The following is a 12,176-nucleotide window of genomic DNA, read 5'->3' on the forward strand; positions in this document are numbered from 1 at the left end:
ACCTTTCACAAATCTGTGATAGGTCTTCACATAACATGCTTGCTGAATAAAAGGTGATAAAATGTGAAGCTGGGAATTTGGGAATTTATGTCCGCAGAATATTTCTTTGATTTGCCAATACATCTCCCTCTGAATCCCCCATCTGCAAAACACCCCTTCCTGACATTCATTACAGGATACTACCTTGTGCACTCAAACCGTCAATACTTCTCATATCAATTTCTATATGAATGCAAGGTAAAAATCAAAAGAAACTGTCGATGTTATTCAAGTTTTACTTTAAAGACAATTGGTTGATATTCTCCATATTCTTGTGGTTTGTGTAAAGTTTCAGTTTGTATGGTTAGATGGGATCATTGAGAGTCATATATTTGCTTTACAAGATCTGTCTGGTTTGTCTTGGTTCAACTACAATTATTAATGCGACATGTTCCATTTGTTTTCAATTTCTGTTTCTGTATCCGCTCACCCCAGATCCAATGTTATTTTGATGACCGTAGTAACTGTTGACCTGGTGCATAAAGTGTCCGATGCTGCAATAAAGTCTCCATAGGGGTCGCATCTTAGTGTTTAAAGTCAATGGATCCCTGCTGTCATCAAAGAACATCATGACCTCGATGACCTTGACAAACACACCTGTTTTGCACTTCCTTCTGTACTCACTGACAGAACAAAATGCACAAGACAACGGAGAATCACACATCAACAGGTGCACGACGATGCAAGGGTGTGTGTAGTTTCAACCACAGCCCACCTGTGACCGGGTGTAAAAACCTTGGAGTCATCTTTGTGTGAATACTCTTTCAGTGTTGTCACAACCCCTAGTGTACAGTACACAACCCTGTGCACTTAAAAGAACCCACGACTCTGTTGGTATATGACCAGATGATGGCCACATGAATACGTGCAAACACCTAGTTGTGGGTACAGCAACGTGCAATAAACTTGGACAAAGTACTGTGACTATGTGTCCCAGTCCACCCAGCTGGGAATGGGTACCTTGTAAGGATGAGAAAGCCGTAATAACTCGGTGCACCTAGTGGTTTTAAGAGTTATATGTTCCCCTGGGAGTTGAGATTCATAATATGATGTGCCGTTGAGATTGATATCCAGTGATCGAGGGGAAAAATACCAACGCCTTGAGCATGTACTAGTTGCATGGATATGTGCGCTACATAAATATCCTATAATATAAAATTGTGAAAATGACTAAGGCTGGGTTAACAAGTGACTGATTGCATGAGCTGTTAACCCTAATGATACAAAGGTTTGATTTTGATCAACCATACAGGAAAATATGTGATTCCATTTTTTGGTATAGCCATCATGCTTCGGTTGGAATATCACAATAATCAGAATAAAGCCTTAATCATAACTCATTCACTCAAGGGGCAGTGGGGTTGCCTAGTGGTTAAAGCGTTGGCTTGTCACGCCAAAGACCCGGGTTCGAATCCCCACATGGGTACAGTGTGTGAAGCACATTTCTGGTGTCCCCCGCCGTGATGTTGCTGGAATAGTGCTAAAAGTGGCGTAAAACCAAACTCAGTCAGTCAGTCACTGAAATCATAAATCAAGTATGTCCAGGCATGACTGAATCTTCCAAATCCAGTATTGCTGAATACATAAATATAAAACAATATGTTGTTCCAAATACATTTTTCATGCAACTGTACAAATGGAGATCTTAAAGTTCCTTTTGACCTCAAGAGATCCACAGTATTTCCACATAAAGGCTGTGTCAACAATAATTGTCAGCATTTCATTTATCAAAGAGTATGCTTCACGAAGAACAACAAAATTGAAACCTTGAATGATTTAGGGCATCGTCATCAGTTTTTCATACCATGGTTTAGTGACAGAAAATAAGAAAAACATGAATATCATAAGAATGATCCTTTTTGCCCTCTTCGACCTAGTACATACAACAGAAACTACTAATGTGGACAAAATGTCATATATGAAGGCAATGCTTAAGAATAGAAAACAGTTCAAAACTACAAACACTTAAATATTGTCTCAGGTCAAATATTCAATATGGCTTAAATCGGTGTTACTGGGATTATCCAAACTCGCATGGAGGTGTTACTACCAAGATGGTCAGCATAACTCTGGACACTCTGTTGACCAAGATGGCTGCTGGTATCTGATGGCCAATAAGGTCAAGGTCAGATTGCTGGACACAGATGCTGACTTTCTGAAGAACACTTAAACCATATCTACACAGGATCTACCTAGTAATCCCAAGATTAAAATGACAACAGACATTCTTTGTCCAGACGTTGACAAGGATCAGTGTTGAAGCATCAGTAATCACTATCATTCCCCACATGAGGACTTTTCAAAATTATATTTAAACAAGACCTGTTTGAGGAAAATTTAGTTTTCTTTGCAAAAGACTTGAATTGGTAGAATGTTACCACAACATGCAATATATGCTGGGATTTTTCAAGGTCGGCAAAACAACAAATCTCTCATTGGAAGGTCCAATTAGTTTATTTTTTGTCTGGAATGGGTGTTTTTCAATTGGCAGGTGTTCCTGTTATGGTCTTTGTTGCAGAAAACATATTTGGTGGCTTTCACCAAGTGAATCTTGACCCATAATCAAAGTTGAGCATATCTAAACTTCTAATGTTTAAGCCAGAAAGAAAAGAACTTATGCATTAGCCATTGTTTCAAAGGCTATCTACTGATTGACCAATCATTATTATACTTCAAATTTGATAAATGATATATCAATTGATATTACTTTTCAAAGAAGCTGACATGGAGATTTACAGCTGAATAGTGCAGGCCAGTGGTTGAGTTCATTTAATATTGAACAGTTTTACAACAAACAGTATGAAACAGAAGAATCACAGTTTTAAGGTTTCTCTGATTTCTGTCTGAAATAAATTAATTGGATACAAAACAATCATTTTTGTCCAATGTCAAGTGTTCTTTTGTTGGTAATGATTAATTTCATTAGAGTTTTCCTTCTGAGACATTTTGGAACCTGTGAAGCCTTAACCTCAAATGGTCATCAACTAAGCATTCCTTCAAACATGTCTCCATGTTTGTAAAAACCAACATTCCCTCATGCCACCATCTTACAAATCTGATAAAGGTTCAACTTGAAGCTGAAACAAATCAGCATGTTGACTCAAACCATTCACTCACTTAACCATAAACACACCAGAATGTTAAAAGTACATTCAGAATACACCTTTTGATACCTTCTTGACCTTGTCTGGCTTAGGTTATTGGAAGAAAGTCCAACGGCCAATAAGGTCAACAAATGTGGTCACTGGGGAAACTGACAAGGTCACCACAGAAGCTTAACTTTAAAACTCCCACAAATCTCTGCACAATCAAATGAAAGGTCAAGGTCATCCACAAACTGTATCTCAGTGAACAAAACAAGGTCAGAAAAAGTTTAAAAGCACCCATAACCAGTTGTGAATGTAAATTCTGTTGAGAATGTGTTGGAAATTTAGAACTTGATACTTGCCCTGTGACATCAATGATTGGTTTCTTAAATGTTTGTTTGCTGTTAAATGCTGTTAAATTCAGCGGTATTAAAACAATATGACAGTGAGTCTGTAAACGATTGAGTGGGGGCCAGACAATCCAATGATTGATAGAATGAGCATCCATCTACACAATTCTTACACAATGACATGTATCAACCAAGTCAGCAAGCCTGACCACCCGACCATGTCAGTCACCTCTTACAACAAATATCGGTTGTTCAGGGCCAATTCTAACCAAAATTGTTAGCTTGCAATAAAGATTGGTGAAATTACTAATCTATAACAAATACAATTATAGATCTGATTTGACAGACTTTCAATTTCCAACGGATTGTCCAAATCTACAGATTGCATGGAAGGGTTCATGTCATACTGTCACAAGCTGGTCATTACTTTGCATATTTTCTTTCATCTGTGCTATCTGTAGTACATTATCATTCATGTTGTATGTATCTAATGCTATCTTTTGACTTGTTGAAACGGTCAAATACTCTATACAACTATCGATATACTCTGTACATGTAGTACATTATCATTCATGTTGTATGTATCTAATGCTATCTTTTCACTTGTTGAAACTGTCAAATACTCTATACAACTATCGATATATTCTGTACATGTAGTACATTATCATTCATGTTGTATGTATCTAATGCTATCTTTTCACTTGTTGAAACTGTCAAATACTCTATACAACTATCGATATACTCTGTACATGTAGTACATTATCATTCATGTTGTATGTATCTAATGCTATCTTTTCACTTGTTGAAACTGTCAAATACTCTATACAACTATTGATATACTCTGTACTTGTAGTACATTATCATTCATGTTGTACGTATCTAATGCTATCTTTTCACTTGTTGAAACTGTCAAATACTCTATACAACTATCGATATACTCTCTACATCATTGCAAGTCAAGATAATAGGTATAACTTTCTATGATTTGTATAACACTTCTATGTGCCATCTGCTTTACATTATCATACAGGATGTAATTTAGTGCTTATGTGTACATCATAATTTAAAACCTCACTAAAAATATGTTATGCTACCATGCCCCCAAAATGACGTTATGTAGATTTATACACATTACTGTATATCTACCTTTGATATATGTGAAATGGGAAATAAAAGACTTAAATTAAAAAAAAAAAAAAAAAAAATATTTTCTTTCATCTTATAAAGTGTTAACATTCTTGGATTAATTGTGATGTACATGAAACATACTTTCTTTAGATCCTAAATATTAATTAATTTTCACATCAGAGACCAGAGATCTAACTGATGTTATATGAATTGGCAATGATAACTGTACATTTACAGCAATGTTATTAAAAATATCATATTATCTGGGTTAAATGTGAATTATATGACATGAAAAAGTACTTGTTTTAAATCATAAAAAGTGAAACATTTGTCACACTGACATATCCACAATGAAAACTGCAAAGTAAGAATACATATGTGAACAGACAAAATTTCAGTGATTTACTTTATTGTTTTGTACTGGAAAAACATCAGAACTTCAGCTGAGGCATTGTTCACTTAGAGAAAAATTACAAAACAAAGTAGTCAATTTTAAACACATTTTCAATATTACTGTCAAATAAAATTAAATAAAATTTGCGAAACAGTTCTTGACCCCTGATGGGACCTTTGATGATGCTGTTATACCGACTTGAGTGTCAAACAAACCACATGTTTGCACAACCGTTAACAAAGGACCTTACACAACGACGAAGAATGTTTTATCACAGCATTAGTGGAGAAGTGTTGACTCACCACTACAAAGCACAACGACCACATGTGACGGAATTGCGGAGAATTTCGGGCGGGCAATGGGCAAAGTTCGCAGGGGGTCGAATTGAAGGGAGGGTTACCTGTTTCTTCACTATTGGTTTGAAATTTAAAACTTGTGAACTTTTTTAAGTATTTAGCTGGGAGGTGCAGGTATCGTGGCCAAAAGGAAGAGACGGGACATGACAGTCCTAGAAATAGAAGATCAGGCTAGGCAGGAATAACAGACATTTGAGGATTTTGTTAATTGTGGTCCTTTGAAGAAAAGACGTGTCATTTCCTGAAAACTTTAGTTCCAATACCAAAGGGAGGGAAGTAGCCCAAAAAACACAAAAAAAGGGTTGGGTGGGAAACTTAAGAATTAGAGCAGGAAAGCGTATTTTCAACATTGTTTTTCTGAGGGGGTTAAAGATACTTTTAAATGTAATGTTGCTGAACCTCTTAGTCTGTCTCACAGATCCTGAACACCATTATTTCCCCTTCCGCGTAGCCCTCCCTGCAATGCTAAAGTCCTAAATAAAGCAAGTCCATATATTCAGTTCTGAATCTCCTTGTCACTGGGGCTCCTTTTCAGTTTAAAAGGAATCATCTGTTCTGTTAAAACAATCTATATTCAGAGACTAAGCGTTAGTCCACTAAATCTTTGTGAGATGTGCCTTAATTCATGTTAAGGTAACTGCTGTTTTGTAAATTTACTATTATTATTTCTTGATTTTAGGAATATTGTTCGAGTTATTAACAATTTAAAAGTTAGGTGGTTGTGATGACTGTGACAAGAGTTGAACAGGGGGGACAAGAGTTGAACAGGGGGGACAAGAGTTGAACAGGGGGGACAAGAGTGGGCCGAGGCTCACAAAAAGGTACAGAGGGTGGGTGGTGGAAGGATTATGGGTAGGACGAGGTGGAGTGAAGTGGGTGATAGTTGGATGGGTTGTGATGACAGGGGTGACAGAAAGGGAACAGAGGGTGGGAGTGATGATAGTTCTGTGGGGTGAAGAAGGTTGACTGTGGGGTGAGAGGGTGGGATATTATGATTTGGATAACAGACTGAGTGAGATGGGGTCTAATGAGGTGTCAGAATGGGGTGGGGAGTGCAGTAATGGATGACAAAGTGTTACGGGGTCAATGACAGGGTCTGATGTAGTCCTGTGGTAGGCGGGAGGGGTAAGGCTAGGGAGGGGCAGAAGTGTCCGTACATCTGCCCCATGATATCAAAGGACATTTTAACAAGGGATGAAAACAGGCCTGGACACGGAACAAAATGATGAGCAAGTAAGCTTCCTTCACAAAAACCAAATCTCCACATACATCAACAAGAAGTGTTGACAGTCCAGTCCTCTAATAAACCACAACAGCCATCAAGACATCAACCGTCTTGTCAAACTTAATCCCAACAAAAGATTGACACTATCCTCCTGTCCGTATGTACAAATGGCCGTTGGCTACAATAATCCCAACAACAGCATTTAGATAATATCAGACATAAACCTGTCCCCGATTGACCACAAGAGCAAGATGGACAATGCCCACTCAGTACAAAGCTGTTAACAACATCTTTGAAGTCCCTCAACAATACTGAAAAGACAGGCCACAGGAACTTGCTATACAATAACAAAGGTCTGGGGTCGTCACCCTGCAGGACCCTCATCTCAAGCACTAATACTCACACAAAGTGTGGATAAATATATTGGGCAATGGTTTGTAATTCATTTGAGAACCAAAGAGTTGGGACAAAGAATAAGGATTGATGGAGTGGATATCAACAGTCGAGAAAAGGAGCCAAGAGCAAATCTATCCATGGTAAAATCAACACTTGTCAGAATTAACCAAATTAGGATGGCTGAATTGAGAAACGCCTTCGGGTGCTGGTGCTGTGAAGGTCAGCAACTCTGAAGGTCAGTGGTTCCGGTTTGATGGCGATGTGATCTTGCTCGTCATTCTCGGACCTTTAAATACATCACTGCAGTCAACACAGCAGAAGCACTTCATCAAAGTAATGATTCCTCACATGGTGTGCATGTTTCTAAAGTTTCTGAAGGTCTGGTAAAATTGATAGCAAATGGCAAAGACAGTACAAACCAGACATAACTGCATTCATCCTCAACTAGTCTGTCTCACAGTCCCTGAACCACATTACTTTCCCTACTACCTAGCCCTCCCTGCCATGTAGTCTGTCTCACAGTCCCTGAACCACATTATTTTCCCTACTACCTAGCCCTCTCTGCAGTGCTAAAGCCCTAAATGAAGCAAGTCTAGATTTCCTCAGGTTTAGGAATCTTTGGTCTCCCTGGGTCTCCTTTTCAATTTAAATGGGCTTGTTTGTTACTATCAAAATTATATATATATTCTGAGACTAAGCCTTAGTCTAATCCTCAACTGTCAAAGTATTATATCTCCATTTTATTTCTTGAAAAATATACACCCTGTGTTTTAAAGGATGTTTATTTTTCAAAGGACTACATTTTTTATTCATTATTACAGTTCTCATGCCAAAAATTCTCAAAGATAACAAGTTGGGACCGAAAAAATGTGTCTCTCCATTAAACCATACATCATATACTAGGCAGAGTGAGTGAGTGAGAAGCGTGGGAAACATGGGAAGAAAGGAAGTAGAGAAAAGTAAGAGAGGTTGAAGTACAATCAGTCTGAAGAGGGGTACTTCAACATTACAGTCCAGATTGTTGTACTTATGTAGCAATTTGAGTGAGTGAGTGAGTGTGTTTTTACGCTTCTTTCCACAATATGTCACCAATATCAAGGTGGGTGACACCAGAAATGGGCTTTACACATTGTAACAAGGTAAGGTACGATGTGACAAGCAAACATGCTAACTATTGGCTATTCCTCAACACAAAATATAACATGATAAGAGGAAGTGTGGTTCTATGCCACCTTAGCAACAGAAATCATGGCAGGGTGCACACATTGATCTCACAGAAAAATTACTCATAAATATTCATCATTACAGGTACCATAATTTCTTCAGTACAGCGCATACTTTACATAATAACAATAAAACCTTGTAGGGGGGGGGGGGTGTTCCCACATTGTGCAGCCTGCAATGAGTATTATTTTTTTCTCTGCAATATATTTTGTCGCCAACACAAAGACATTATGATGGACATGTAGCACTGGAAAGACCACGTACTGAAATCTGTATTGAAGTATGCAATATAATCCTGCTTCTCCACTATCTATATCATATTAGACCTCCACAGATGACATTTATCTAGGTCAAATTAACTTGGGTGGGGATCATATCCACCTTCATTACTTGATGGCAAGGAATGCATATCACATGTCACTAGTCTGCTGGAAAATCTAATAGGACAACATCTGTCCCAAACATCCTCAAACCAACCTGTCACAATAACCTGTTGTGTGGACAATAGCATTTGTCCCCAGTAAATCAGTATCATATGATACCTTGTTCTTAATAATCCCCTCAAATTAGGTCAAAATGGATCTGGAGATTACATATATTTATATGATAATTTCGCACATGGCTGGATGATCACAGACATAAGGGAGATCAAAGGTACTGACACAACTTATATTTATATACAAGGTTAGGAAATAGCTGTTATCAATAACAAAAATCTCACACAAAAATTGAAATGACAAATTTGACTATCAAAAACAATATTTTCTCAACAGTCCTTGGACCCTTGTTGTTAATTTTATGTATACTGGGTTGGACCAACACAACAACAAGTCTGCTTACGATTATGAAAATTCAAAAATACATATTCATAAACATGCTACGTTTTCATATTTTTACAGAAACCATGAGAAAGAGACAGATTTACATGCAAGCATATCACAATATGATGAATAAGCATAAATGACCATCTGATTCATTCATAGGTTAGGCTCAATGTAATATATGCTGTACAACTAATTGTCATGTTTATATTTATGGCTTAAGGTCAAAGTTGGTATACAATTTACAGCAATCATACTTGCAACACACAAATATTGGGACAAATTATTCTGTTTCAAAATGACATTATTCAGAAACCTGACCCTCCATCGTGAACAATTTGAAACATGAAACATGTGTTTTTCGTTGCTGGCACATTTCCATCATGCAAGGTTACATCACGTTTAGCATGTCTGTTGACGTACACTTTTTTGTGCTCAGTTAATACTCATCCACTCCAGATTATCAATGTTAATCTGGATTATCCCAGGTAATCATGAGATAAAACGTGACATTACAAACTATTATGGCATAATTCCAACTGTCTTAGCTTAACATTACGATGGTATTATTACTCCAATAATCACCTTGGTCTCACTTTCAAGCTTGACAAAAGAATAATTTATCAGAAAATATTTTCAAAATTTTTATCATCCTTTCACTCGACATCATTTATATTGTCTATATATTCCCAACTGCATCAAACATACACTAATTAAAAGGGAGCAATTTCGGTGCATTCTCACTCTTACAACCACCTGCAGCAGTAAGAACACACCTGAAGGTACTCTGAAATCACATATTCTTCATCATACATAATTTGACATCTGCAAATTTTTCACCTTCATGTGTTTCATTTCTAAATGCCATTCCGAAATTTTATACTCTGACATGTTCTAAAAATCAGTTTTCAAGTTGATCGAAGATAGAAGCCAAATAAAATATGTTTGAAAAATTTCATGTCATTGAAATATTAATCAAGTCCATTTTCTTTTAATATTTTGAATGGATAGAACCTCCAGGAAATTATAAAATACTGTATCAGATGTCAGAGACCTTCGTAATAAATCATAATTTGTGCCCCAGGAACTCAAAATCAAAATCATGGTGCATATAATATTAACCCTAGCAATGACAGCTAACAGTGCATTTCTAACATTAACCCTATCAGTGGTGGCTGCAGGTGGTTTCATAACATTACCCCTGTCAATGGTAGCTTTCCAGCATTAACTCAACTCAAACTTCCTCAAAAGTGCTTGAAACAGATAAAGTTTATGTTTTATATTCAAATAAATGCAATTCAGATGATCTGAGAGACACAACAAAATACCCATTTTATATCTATATTAAGATTCTTAAACCATGACCCTCATCAGCTTGAAAGTTCACCTTTAGGCATGAAGGATATAAACACAGTTTAAAACCTGAGGAATGCAAATTAATCATGACCTTTAAGCCTAAACAAGGAAATTATACAGAAAACATATCACCTGATGCTGATAAAACAACCAGTAACCAATTATTGTCAAAACAACAATAGTATACTTAGTAGTATTCACACTTTGCTAAGGATCAAATCATGGATTCAACAGAAAACTATGATGTGGGGTCAAATTTGGTTTAAATATCTAAGCTTATATATGTAAGCATGGATCCTAGGTTTTAGTATGTCATTTCATCTTGTGGATCCCATACCTGCTATTCACAGGTGTTGTGCACTGTCATGACTTGTTCCATGATTTGCAAAATGGTTGATTGGTGCCACGAAAACCATTTTGATGGTTACTCATTTATCAAGTGCATAAGGTTAGATTAAAGTGACTGTTTGCCTAAAGAGGGGTTACCATTATTTATCCAGTTTTAAATGGATACAATTTCAAATTATGAATCTACGTTTAAGTAAAGTTGGGAATTTTGTGATCCTTAGCAAAGTGTGAGTAGTGTATGTTTTCTCAATACCATGTTTTCACAGAAAGAAGGAATACATTGAAAGCTTTGAATAACAAATGTCATCAGAAAATATCGCCCCTGTTGAACTCAAAAAAATATTGCATTACTTCCTCTAACAACTGCTGATTTATTCATTAATTCTAGACAGGCCACACTGACTGTATATTATTAACATAAAACCATTTAGAATGATATTAAGCCTGTTTATCACAACTTTGTAATTACATATGTCCGCATAAAAGCCTGCTTTTCAACTGCTAAGGCTCAGTGACCTGTGGATATCCTGTAAGTGTTAAAACTGGACATCGACGGACAATGGTCAAACGATAAACTGTGATAGAATGTACGACCATGGCATTAATTTCATTGCCATAGTCAACCATTCAAGCAGGTAGTTCCCGAATTAATTTCTACCTGGGAGGTATTTAGACAGAACTAATGGTGTTGTGGCTAGCACACACACCTAACAAATAACGGTCAGTTTCCCAAGGCTTGACCGCAAGTGGCCATATTTGCGGAACATGTCACCACAAATCATGAAACAGACTTAAGCGAAACAGTGACAACTTTGAATGAACCGAGAAAATCCACCAACCACAGAATGTTTCATGGTGGCTGTAAAACCTGGATCGGATTTGTTGGCGGAACGTGTGTCCACTTTTGACCTTGTTGTAACTGTTTAAAGATGTGATATAGAATCTGAGATCGGTCACTTCTGATCATGAGAACATTTTAAACACTGGAATTAATTTGTTTGTGGGAAGTGTGAACCAAGCGAAAAGTCAATTTAGCCAGCTGGACATTAGGATTGACTGTTTTACACAAACGCAATTATACTCAGCACTGCAGCAAGTCAACAAACCTACTTCAAACGAATACATTTCTGTCATTATTTAAATGTTCCAAGCTTCTTGCACGAAAAATATTATTTTTTTCTTTGAATGACACAGACAAAAGGCTGTGATGATGAAAACCTAAATTATTTCTACTGCCTATGCATTCTGTTATAGATGATGAGATACATAATTTGAAACCTTGATTACAATGGAATATATTATTAAGGTCCAAACTGGCATTCTAGTCCATAGAAATAGTCAGTGGACACTGGTGTTATGGGTTTTCTGACTCTTAAGAACATTGTTTTCTCGATCGTCACACAAACCATTGTAAACCATGTCACTAACTTATTAAAGAATACATTATCATAAA

At 36.8% G+C, this 12,176-nt stretch overlaps 1 protein-coding gene across 1 annotated transcript in view; it reads right to left on the minus strand.

Moving 5' to 3' along the window:
- LOC124284298 (protein spire homolog 2-like) overlaps window positions 1–12,176 on the minus strand; it is a 94,411-nt gene that overhangs the window by 38,680 nt on the left and 43,555 nt on the right. The gene's annotated exons all lie outside the window — the stretch shown is intronic.

The sequence above is a fragment of the Haliotis rubra genome, unplaced genomic scaffold (genome assembly GCF_003918875.1).
Source record: "Haliotis rubra isolate DU_JTF1 unplaced genomic scaffold, ASM391887v1 Scf11, whole genome shotgun sequence".
Classification (NCBI taxonomy): domain Eukaryota; kingdom Metazoa; phylum Mollusca; class Gastropoda; order Lepetellida; family Haliotidae; genus Haliotis; species Haliotis rubra.